The sequence below is a fragment of the Eschscholzia californica genome, unplaced genomic scaffold, assembly GCF_041429995.1.
Source record: "Eschscholzia californica isolate CP2 unplaced genomic scaffold, dmEscCali1.0.p SCAF_2, whole genome shotgun sequence".
Classification (NCBI taxonomy): Eukaryota; Viridiplantae; Streptophyta; class Magnoliopsida; order Ranunculales; family Papaveraceae; genus Eschscholzia; species Eschscholzia californica.
The window spans coordinates 32,395,719-32,405,496 of NW_028238309.1; the positions used below are offsets into that span (position 1 = coordinate 32,395,719).

The following is a 9,778-nucleotide window of genomic DNA, read 5'->3' on the forward strand; positions in this document are numbered from 1 at the left end:
CAATCAAACCATTGATGGCTTGAGTAACGGCTAGGAAGACGCACCAACTTCTCCGATCGCAAAACGCCACGTGTCAACGCATGTCAGTAAAGCTGTCGTGCGCAGTTACCTAAAGGATTATCGCCGAAAACGCGCGATCAGAAGATCAAATCTGTGACATCATATAATTACGCATGGAAAGAAAATTGATTCTCTCTAGCAGAGCCGGAGACGTGTCACGTTAGAAAAAGATGTGAACCTCATGTCGGAGAAAACAAATACCTCTTGAAATGAACTCTGGCCAAAGATAGCCAAGTAAAAAAGATCTTATCAGTACTGATCAGAAAGAAGATTTCATAAAGTACCTCGAAGGGCTCGGTACAAAGCAACTCAAGAATGCGCAGATCCGGAAAACCAAAAGGAAAGACCAAGCTTCTCAAAACAACTCTGGTCCAGGTAAACCGTCTGTCTTCAGGGTCTTCTATGTTTGAGAAACACGAGTTACTTCTACTCCTCAGGCTCGTTACTTTCGATTAAGGAGTGGCGGGACTCATGATGATGCACAAAATGTCCAGACGTTGACTAACGTCTAAAGAGTCAAAATCAAACGTGAAGTCTATCTGGTCAACCCGGCTTAAGGTAACTGGTCAGCTGAATCCTTGACGATATGTCATGAACAGATCAGCCCTGGGGTTTCTAAAGGAATGAGGGGGGTCCACGTAGGTCCGGTCGATATCTTACGCCCAGAACTGGGAAGGCAAAGCGCACCAGCAATCTACCGACTTAATCCCAAAATCTCTGCGGAGATCTCAGGCAGCTATAGATCTTTAAGTGTTTAAGCAAGTGTGGACTTCACGTGTCCAAGGGAGGAAACTTCTCTCCAAAGATCTATCACATCGGCATGATATCTACGAAAGATCCTTGAACTTAGGAACTTTCATATATCATGGATGCAAGATAAACACAAAGGGAAAGTTCCCCTCAACGGCAATCATCGTCGCCTCTTAACCCTGTAAAAGGCCCCCAAATCATCCTTCAAAGGATACGATCTCTAAACCCTAGAAGATCACAGTTAACTCTGAGTTCTCATAACTCGCCCCCAAAAGGATCGATCCATATTCATTTTTTTGCTGTAAAGAGCACGCTGAATGTCTTGAGCATCAGAGTGATTTTCGAACCCTTTGCAGGTTTTTCCTCCTTGAGGAACAGATGAACAGGAGCTGGAACAGGAGTAAGGAACAATAAGCAGGAGCATGGAGCAAAGAGCAAGGAGCAAAGAGCATGAACAAGGAGCAGGAGCGAGGAGCAAGGAGCAGAAGCGAGGAGCAAGAGTAGAAAAGCAGAGAACCTGAGTGATGAGACATGAAAAAGTCCCATCTGAATCTCTTAACTAGGGCTAGTTAGTCCATTTCGAGCTGTTCTGATGAATTACTTATTTTTCGTTCTCAGGTGTCTTTACGGAGATCTGTGTGAAAAATAGCTAAAATCGGGGAAAAGAAACACTTGAGGGCATTTTGGTCATTTAGAGATGAGGGTGTTCTGGAAATTGGGCCAATATTGATGATAGGGTGAAAAGTATAGTCCAAGACGAGCCCGTGGGTGAAAACGGAGGTCAAATCGGAGTCCGGACGAGCAAGATAGTCTGGGTCGAAGATTGGGTAGAAAGTCCATTGACCAAGGTCAACAACTAATTCTCTGATACACGTGTCGCACATAAATTCGTTAGACCCTGCTCCGTGGAATCTTGCACCTCACCAGCTTGCCTGATCACGTGAAGTCTACTTGGAATTGAAATCCAATAGGAATTGCACACGTGACCCACCACCATCCCCATCTTTAAACGTCCCTTTTTCTCTTTCTCACCATCTTCTAACAAAATATAAAGCTAAAGAGAGAAAAAAATCTTCCCATAAACATATTCATTGTATAGAGGGCTGGGTTAATATTGGCTGGAGATTTGGCATTGTATGGAGAAGGATTGGAGGATTGATTGAGAGATTATTTAGAAGGTGGAATGAGATGTTTTTACAGAAACTGGAGAGAGAGAGAGATATTGATGAGATATTATCTTTCTTCATCCCTCTCTCATCTCTATCTTCTGGAAAATAAGGACAACAGAGAGAGATCAATGAAGGCGTTGATGGACAGCAAGGTTATAGAGAAGATTGGATTTCGAAATCTACATTAGAGACTAGAGAGAGACTCGATTGAAGATTTTATCGAGAGAGATAGCTGGATATCTTTTTGGAATTTGCAAGTAGGAGACTCGATTGAAGATTTTACCTAGACTTTTCCCCCATTTGAGTTCACTTCTGTTATTCATTTTAGTATTTTTAGTATTTTACCACCAAAACCACTTTCAAAAACAAAAACCATGCTACTTCTGAGTTTTAGAATATGTTTCACGTAGTCCCTGAGGATCGACCCAGTCTTACCGGAATTATTACTCGACGCCCATATACTTGCGGGTATAGACCTTTTAGGGTAACCTTCTAGGCCCATCACAGAGCTGGAAGTAGGAACACCCTACGGGATCCAGCATGTAATGCATAAACTCCCTGTTTCATACTGATATAACGGAAAGCCATTTTTTGACATCAGCATGTTTGATTGGTCCTAATTTTTTGACATCAGCATGTTTGATTAGTCCTAATTTTAGGGATCTAACTTAACTTAACAGAACATTCAACTTAACGGAGGCTGTCATGCATCAACTCCTTGTTTCATGCTGATATAACAGAAAGCCATTTTTTGACATCAGCATGTTTGATTAGTCCTAATTTTACTGATGCAATTCTCCTATCTTAATACGCATGCTCCAGATGATCGCTCAGGCACAAATGAAAAGTTAGACCTATTCTAGCATGTGATGTGGCGTGAAAATGCCACATTTAGGTCACTTAACTTTGATTAGTTAGTTCTTTTCGAGTTTTATTTCTAATTATTTATGTGTTTTTATTGCTAGGTAGTTTATTTGGGGTTTGGCGTGTAATTCGGAATAAAGAGAACGAATTATCACATTTTCATCTTATGCGGCAAAAGGGAAGAAAAGAGCACCAGGGGTATTTTGGTCATTTTGGTCAAAATCAAAAGTCAAACAACGAGTGAAGTCAATGACGAGTCCGACGGTGAAAACGAAAGTCGATTCGGAGTTCGGCCGGAGAAGTTGTGAAGGAAAGAAGCGGAGGTTCGGTCTTGAAACAAGGATTCGATGAAGGCACTCCCTTGCTTTAGAAAGAAGCCCAGCCCAAGAGCCCAAAGAGGAAGAGAATAATAGAGATTCTATGGGCACCTTTTTGGTCCAAGTCAAAATGGCCTAAGACTTAGTTTGACTAAGTCTAGGGTTGTGTATACACAAGTGAGAAAAAGAAATGAAGGGGGGACTATTCATCATCTTCTTCACCAAGAAAGAGGCTAGAGAGGTGTTCTTGAGATTTAGGGTTTCTTGAAAGGTTGAAGGTTGAAAGAGAGGGAAAGAGAGATTAGGAGGCAGTCGGCCAAGCTTGGCCGGCCAGCCCTAGGCCGGCCAAGCAAGGCCAGCACACAAGAAGCTCGGGATTTTCTGTGGAGCAGCAGGCCAGATGCATAGAGAAGCTCGGACCAGCAAGCACGAACGGACGTACAGCAGCTCGAACCAGCAATGGAGGTCGCACCTGCAGCAACGCACAGCAGCTGGAGACGCGACCAGCAGCTGCAGACGCGACCAGCAGCTGCTCCGGCGCGACAGCAGCTCCCTTGGAAGCTTCCCATGCTCGGATCTGCTCGGGATAGCTGCTTCATAGCTCGGGACGGTCGGGACGTGCACGGGAGTGCTAGGGACGGCCGCGACAGCAGCTTCTTGGCCGGACTCTTGCCTTGGCCGAACCCTAGTTTTCTTTCTTTGACTGAGAGCTTCTAGCTTTTCCGGCCATTAGTTTGGCCGGAAAAGTTAGGGCTTTTGTTCCCTATGTCATTGGCTTGCTTCCCATATGATTTGATTTGATTTTGGTTGAAAATTGCTTAGAGAGAGGAAGCTTGGTGAAGCTTTAATGGTGGTGGGTTTTAAATGAAGAAGATGATGCTGATTACTTTATTCTAGCATGACCTAACAGACTAATTCCTTCTGCAAAATAAAGCCCAAACTAACCCTGTATAATTGTTTTCGAGTTATTTTCATGTCTGGATTCCGCCCCTCGCCATGGCCTTAGCTACCAGGGTTGTTTCGTCAACTTCGAGCACGACTAGTTTCGCTGGGACTTCTCCCAGGACCCTTCGTCGTCGCTTTCGCTACTAGGGCTGTTTTCGTTGGCTTGAGTCCCAACTAGTTACGTTAAGACTTCTCCTTGAGGCCTCTGGCCGTGGCTTGGGCTTCCAGAGTTGTTTTCGTCGGCTTGAGCTTGACTAGTTTTGTTAGGACTTCTCCTTGAGGCCTCCGGTAGCTTGAGCTAACAGAGCTATTTTCGCCGGCTTGAGCTCGACTAGTTTCGTTAGGACTTCTCCCTGAGGCCTCTGGTCGTAGCTTGGGCTACCAGAGCTATGAAGGTAATTATACCCTTATATTAGTGTTTATAGCGGATAACGACATCTAATGTCTAACACTAGTATCCCCAAGATCATCATGCAAAATTAGTAATTAACCAATAAGAAGATAGTAGATTACCTTAATCGCTATTTCCCTCGAACTAGTTGTATAGATTAAAGAAGACCAAGAGCTTCAAACGTAGCTCCTCTACTTGGGACACCGAATAGTGTATTTAATCTCCCTCCTTGAAAGCTTGCTAGCACTCCAATGGTGGTTTGATAATAAGACCTTCTTCTTGCTTGACTAGAAGATAGCTTGGGAATTAGCTCACTTTCTCCTCTCTACTTGATGTGGTAGAGTAAGAAATCTTAGAGAGAAATTCCACACCTTATTCTCTGCCCTAAGAGTGTTTATATAGAACCCTAATAAGAATACACCTCCTTTTAGGTTTCCTAAAACACCCTTTAGAAAAAGATTTAGGGAAATAGTCGAAAATAGCAACTAGTTGATATTTTCTCAATTCCCTAAGGAGAAGACGTCCAAACCCAGCCAAAATTTGCAGATTTAATGTTCATAACATAAGGAAACGTCCCTCCAAAAATCAGCCCAATCCGAGCCCTAAAAGTGCCCGAATCGGCCTAGACCCAAAACCCTTATTTCGGGCCTTTTTGCTATCTTTTGCCCAAATTCTATTTAGGCCTGTGAGATATGTTTATGGGACATTCCCAATGTTATATCACACTCCCACTAGTCATATCATCCGATTAAATACCCATTCTTATGTGTAACCCGATGTAGGATCCGATCGAAGTTAGCCGCGAATTACTTCGTAATTCGACGATCGTAGTTGGTTTCTAGCTAAACGCTACGACCCCTAAATCAATCGGACTTGATGATCTTCTTCATCAATTGTCCTAGCCGACATATTGCTCGCATTTCCATCTTGGTCGAAGGACATCTCCTTCAACTCCTTCAAGCTATTCATTTTTGTCAGCTTGAGCACGACTAGTTTCATTAGGACTTCTCCTTCAGGCCTCTGGTCGTAGCTTGGGCTACCAGAGTTATTTTCGTCTGCTTGAGCTCGACTAGTTTCGTTAGGACTTCTCCCTGAGACCTCTGGTCGTAGCTTGGGCTACCAAAGCTATTTTCGTCGGCTTGAATTGATTAGTTTCGTTAGGACTTCTCCTAGATCGAGTTTATTTCGTTCAAAAATACCATTTATTGATAAAAACTCTAGCTTGTAGTGTTATTCTCCCGCCTAACGGCTTTATTTGTCAATTAGATTAAGAATATGATAATGTAGTAATTGTTCGTCATACCTGAGCGGCTTTTATTCCGGCATATCCGTTGTGGGGTCTCCGTAGAAAACTTTATATCCTCTTACGGTCGCCGGGTTGGTTGTCTCCTCTCCACATTTTTGGGCCGAGATCAGATAGCATTCTCGAGCTACTTCTTTATTCCCTCTCATCTTCCCTACGAGGTTGGTTCCAGGGACTGGGAATTTTATCATTGGGTGGTTCATGGAGATTATGGCTTCGGATTCCCTTAGGAAGTTCCTTCCTAGTATGATGTTGTAGGCGTGCATTTTGTCGACTATGGCAAAGTTTAGCATCATAGCCTTTTTTACCTCCCTGTCTCTTATCAGCATAGGTAACGACGTTGTTTCGTCGGTTTTTACTTGATTATCGCCGAAACCTGTCAAACAAGATTTGTACGATTTAAGGGATTTAGGACTTACCCCGAGCTTTCGAAAGCATGTGCGGCTCATGACTTCAGTTGATTTTCCTGTGTCGACTAGAATACGTCTGACATTCCAATTTGCCACCATTGCTGTTATTACCATCGGGTATGTGTGTGGAGTGATTACCCGTACTAGGTCATCATCAGTGAAGGTGATGGACAGCGTTTCCTCGCTGGCCTACTGAACAAGGTTGGCATGCTTTTTGCCTCATTAAGGTATCGGCTCTGTTTTCCTTTGGTGTTTTCGTTAAGGGTTAGCCCCCCGACAATTGTATTGATGTCGCCGATTACTCTGGCATTCTCTTCTGATCCTTTAGCCGCTTTCTTGGAGCTCGTGAAATGTGTGTTGGTGTCCAATCCCGACCTAATTCCTCCTTTGCTTGCTAACCACTTGTTACTATATTCAGGCATTTGTTGCTCTTTCCGGATGTACTTGTCTAGCTCGCCCTTCCTTACCATTTCTTCTATGAGGTTCATAAGGAGTCGGAAATCGTTAGTGTTATGACCATATCCTCAGTGAAAAGCACATTATGCAGTCATGTCTCTGGTGCTGAACTCTTCTATGTCGTCATTAAGTTTGGGCAGCTCTACATTTCCTTTTGACTTAAATATCTGCAGAAATTCCTCTTTACCCTTTGTAAGCAGGGTGTACGTGATGAAATCGGGTCTTGATCTCCTGCTCCGGTCTCGCTCTCTGGGGGGCTTTGCTTCCTCTCGTTCTTTCCTCCTGAGTAACTCTCCTTCGTATGGGATGTTGGCCACTTCCTTCATTCTTCGATAATCTTCCTCCTTTCTTATAAATTGTTGGACCTTTTCTATCAGTTCTCCGAGCGTGTCTGACCGTCGGCTAGAGATTTCTTTTATGATATCATCCTGTCGGAGACTCCTTTTCAAGGCGGCGAACGCAACTTTTGGTTCTGATTCGGGAATCTGTGCCATGAGGTTCCGAAACCTTTGCCAGTAGGTGACAAGGGGTTCGTTTCTTCTTTGGACTATACTAAACAGTTCGTCGGTTTCTTTCTTGATTGTGGTGCTTCCTTGGAAGGTGTCACAGGAGACTTGGGCGAGCTGCTCGAAGGATTTGATTGAACCCGGTGACAATGCTTGGTACGATGCCTGAGATGGTCCTTTCAGTATGGTGGCGAAAAACCACACACCACACGTTCTGGTTGGTAGTATAAAGGTTCATCACTGAGGTCTAATTATTGATGAATACTCTTGGATCCTCCAAACTGTGATAGTGGTCGAGTGTCGGCCATTTGAAGTTCTTTGGTTTTTCTGACTCCAATATCTCCCGACGTAAATGGGGCTGGTGTATCATTGCTCTTCCCCACTTCTTCTCTTTCCCTCTCTCTCTCGGGTCAGCTCCCCTACTTGGTGTATGAGCACCTCGCGGACTGTCGGATCGTCGATACATCCTTCGCTGATCCCTTTGTTTTTGGGGACGTATGGGCGGTTATGGTCAAGTACTCCATATTCGTCTAAGATGCTCTCTAAGTGCATCTGGTCGCCAGGCTGTAATTCCAGAGCTCCGGTCGAAAATGCGTTACCTGGCGAGAAAAGTCTTCGGGGGTGCATCATGATTGCTTCCTATGTTTTCTCCGTTGTTGTGTTTTTCTTGATTGTTTTAGCCTTACGGAGGCTTTTGTGTAATAGCTTTACCTCTTAGTTCCATCGTTTGCAGTCGGCCTTAAGCTGTTCAATTGTGGCAATGAGCTCAACTGCATTGGGTATCTGGTTCTGGAATCCGCGTGGAGTGTGCTCCTCTGAGGAAGTGTTTGCCTGAGGGTCTTGAAGAAACGGTTTAGTTCTGAAAAAGTAATGGAAAGAGTTCGGGTTACCGGACTGATGATTTTACTGGAGAGATCCCCTCATTCTTGCGCCAAATATTGATGTCAAAAAATGGCTTTCCGTTATATCAGCATGAAACAGGGAGTTGGTGCATGACAACCTCCGTTATTTTGAAAGTTCTGTTAAGTTAAGTTATATTCCGTAGGGTGTTCCTGCTTCCAGCTCTGGTTCTCTGCTTTTCTACTCCTGCTCCTTGTTCCTGTTCCTTGCTCGTACTCCTCGCTTATTGCTCCTGCTTATTGCTCCTTACTCCTGTTCGAGCTCCTGTTCGTCTATTCTCAAGGGTGAAAAACCTGCAAAGGGTTCGAAAACCGCTCCGACGCTCAAGACAGTCAGGGTGCTCTTTGCAGTAAAAGAATGAATATTGATCGATCCTTTTGGGGGCCAGTCTTGAGAACTCAGAGTTAACTGTGACCTTCTAGGGTTTAGAGATCGTGTCCTTCGAAGGACGATTTGGGGGCCTTTTATAAGCTTAAGAGGCGGCGAAGATCATCCGATCAAATAGACATTCTTATGTGTAACCTGATGTAGGATCCGGTCGAAGTTAGCCGTGAATTACTTCGTAATTCGACGATCGTAGTTGGTTTCTAGCTCAACACTACGCCCCCTAAATCGACCGGACTTGATGATCTTCTTCACGGTTGTCTTATCCGAAAAATTGCTCGCATTGCATCTTTGGTCGAAGGGCATCTCCTTTACAAAGGAGTATCCTTCACTTTTAAGCTTCAAACTCCAACCAAGAACTTGAAACCTTAACTTCCTTTCAAACTTGATGTTGTGTTTTCTCTTAATGAAACCCTAGGTCCAATGACTTAATCAACTTATTTAGACTTTGTTGACTTGGACACATAAATAGAGTTGCTCATAAAATCCTTCTTTGGGTTTTTGGAGTTGGGCTTTGATTAGAAACCAAGGGGGCTGACTTCATCTTATGTCTCTACATCTCTAATTTCTTGAAAGGACCAAAATACCCTTGGCGTTCTTTTCTTTCGTTTCGCCCATATGTCTATAATATCTCCTTTGATCTAATTGATTCCTTACGATCTTATTTATGAGCTTTCTTACTTCCGTTTTTCGCCCTTCACGTTTATATGAGAGGAAAATGTGATGTTTTGCTCCGTTTTATTCCAAACTCATGCTTAGCTTCATGTTCGTCACCTATCATGAAAACATGCATAAGGTATTAGAAATAACATCCAAAACGCACTAATTAGTCTAACTTAGGCGCTCCAAATGTGACATTTTCATGTCACATCAACATCCCCAAACTTAAACTTTGCTAATCCTCCAGCAAAATGAAACAAAATAAAAACCCAACTCACTTTTTGAGGAATCCTGGTTGCATTTAGCATATGCAACAAGCCTTAAACCCATAGGTTACCCCTAAAGGAGGATTGTTGTCTCGTGAGGGTTTCTATTGATGACACTCACAAACATCGTGTTTTGAAATACATAAGGGTCCAACATCCAAATCATAGATAAGCATAGTTCATGTAGTAAAGGGTTTAAGCATGTCAACACATAATGATCAAGCAAATAAGTATATGTAAAAGCTAAACGCCTCTTTACTAATTGTCTTACCCTAAAATGCAAGTGTCATACCATAACGATCAACATCTATGTTCCGAAGCCACAAAGCCTTGATTCCTAGTTTAGTACATTTCGCCTCGACTTTGGCCTCACTAATGATTACTCTAGGCCTCTTAG

The 9,778-nt window shown here is 43.4% G+C and overlaps 1 long non-coding RNA gene across 1 annotated transcript in view; it reads right to left on the minus strand.

Annotated features, from left to right (window-relative positions):
• The window catches only part of LOC147557435 (uncharacterized), a 52,079-nt gene extending 42,574 nt beyond the window's left edge, over positions 1-9,505 (minus strand). The window contains exon 1 of the long non-coding RNA XR_015234026.1: positions 9,331-9,505. This is a non-coding gene — a long non-coding RNA (uncharacterized LOC147557435). The remainder of the gene's footprint in view (positions 1-9,330) is intronic.
• Between the last annotated feature and the right edge of the window lie 273 nt (positions 9,506-9,778).